The sequence below is a fragment of the Tupaia chinensis genome, unplaced genomic scaffold (assembly GCF_000334495.1).
Source record: "Tupaia chinensis unplaced genomic scaffold, TupChi_1.0 Scaffold000042_2, whole genome shotgun sequence".
Lineage (NCBI taxonomy): Eukaryota > Metazoa > Chordata > Mammalia > Scandentia > Tupaiidae > Tupaia > Tupaia belangeri.
In genome coordinates this window covers 777,593-779,400 of record NW_006159498.1, presented here as the reverse complement: position 1 = coordinate 779,400, position 1,808 = coordinate 777,593, and positions in this window count along the sequence as shown.

Here is a 1,808-nt window from a genome sequence, read left to right as displayed (position 1 = left end):
AGCCGGCGTCCGCGTCCTAGCTCAGTCACCAGACCCCGCCGCGCGCCGCACTCAGGAAGCGGCACAGCCGCCAGTCCGCTTCTGCGCCTGCGCGGGCTCGGCTCTCCGCCGCGAGGGTAGTGGGCGGGGCCGAGTGGGAGGCGGGGCCAGGCCCGTGGGCGTGGGCGGAGCGCGCGTGCGCGTGGTGAGGTTCGACTGGGTCCCCGCTTCTTTTAGAGCTGAACAACCGCAGGGTCGATTCACGGCTGCAGGTCTGAATGAGTTCCCCTCAGGGTAGACATTTACGTAAAGAGCCGGGCTTGAGGGACGAGGCCAAGTTCAGCCAGGTACCCGCCTCCCCCTCCTTCACAGCCCTAGTCGGCACTGCCCTGCTGGGGCCTCAGTTTCCCCTCCAAGGAGGAGAGGAGCTCTGGGGAAGGCCGAGGGCCCTCCAGCCGCTCCCTTGAAAAAAGGAAGAGTGGCAAGACTTTGCCCCAGGGAGAATTCAGGCTGCAGCCCCCGAAGCCTGTCCTCACACAGGTTGCCCACCCCGCCTCTGCCTGCCTGGCCTGGAGCTGACCCAGGAATGTGATGGAGGCTTGAAGGCCAGGGTGGCCTCATGTTCACACGAACTCAGCACCAGGCCAGCGTAGCCCCGTCATGGTGGGAGCTGCCACCTGTTAACTAGCTCCGCAGGGCTAGAGTAACCCAAAATGTCACAGGGATCCAGAGAAGGGGCACAGACTAGGGTCTGCATAGGGCGGACTGGGGTCCAAGACCCAAAGGGTTCCCAGGCTGATGGGGTGGGCTCTGGTTTCTTATGGGACTCCATCAGCTGGTTCCCAGCTCTTAGGAGAAGGGCAGAGTCCGCAAGACAGAAACTCCAGTGCCCACCCCCCCTGCCCAGCAAGAGCCAGCAGGAGGCTGCTGGGTGCCAAGCTCTGGCGTCTCTAGTCAGTCCCCATGCTGTTGTCACCTGGATCTCCCCTGCTCAGAAACTTGCAGTGGCCTCAGGCCCAGACTCCCTGGGCTTCAGTTTAAGACCAGTTCTCCCTGACTCCCCTCTTCCTACCTGTCTGCTCACTCACCCCCTCATCGCCAGCACACACCGAAGTCTTTTTTCTGACTCTGGGGCCTTACATATGTATATATATTTGCACTCCACAACTTGGTTTAGGTTCCAGGTGAACACAAATAAAAGACGGGCTAAAGCAGGAAGATACTGGTATGGGCAGAGAATTGCTTTGCTTTGTCATGGGACTGGCTGAGCGAGCCCTTGGAACTCTTCCACTCTCTCTGGTCATGCCGTTTCCCTGTGTTGGTTTTGACTTTAAGGATAATAAATATACCTGCCCCAACTAGTTTATAAGGTCATGGTTGGGACCAGCAGACGGCATAATGGTTTTGTCACTGGACTCCCACAGAATCGACCACAGTTCAAGTCCCAGATCTGGTGTTTAAAGCTCATGTTGGGGGGATCAGCAGATGGAGTAATGGTTATGTTGCTGGACTCTCACGTAGTTGATCGCGATTTGAGTCCTGGACCCAGCGGCTTGAATCTCATGCCAGGCCAGAGGAGAATGGAGGAGACAGAATTGTGGTGTGGCCATCCCCCTAGGCAATGATTTCTCACTTCCTGTCTCTCTGGTGAGCACACGTGCCCTATACTAAAAAAACTAAGGCTGGGCCCGTATATATGCATGACCAAAATCCCAAGAGGAGAATGAAGGAAAAGGGATTGTGGTGTGGCCATCTCCCTGGAAGGTGATTTCTCAGTTTCTGTCTCTCTGTCTCTCCAGCGAGCACACATGCCCTCTAGCAAAAATCTC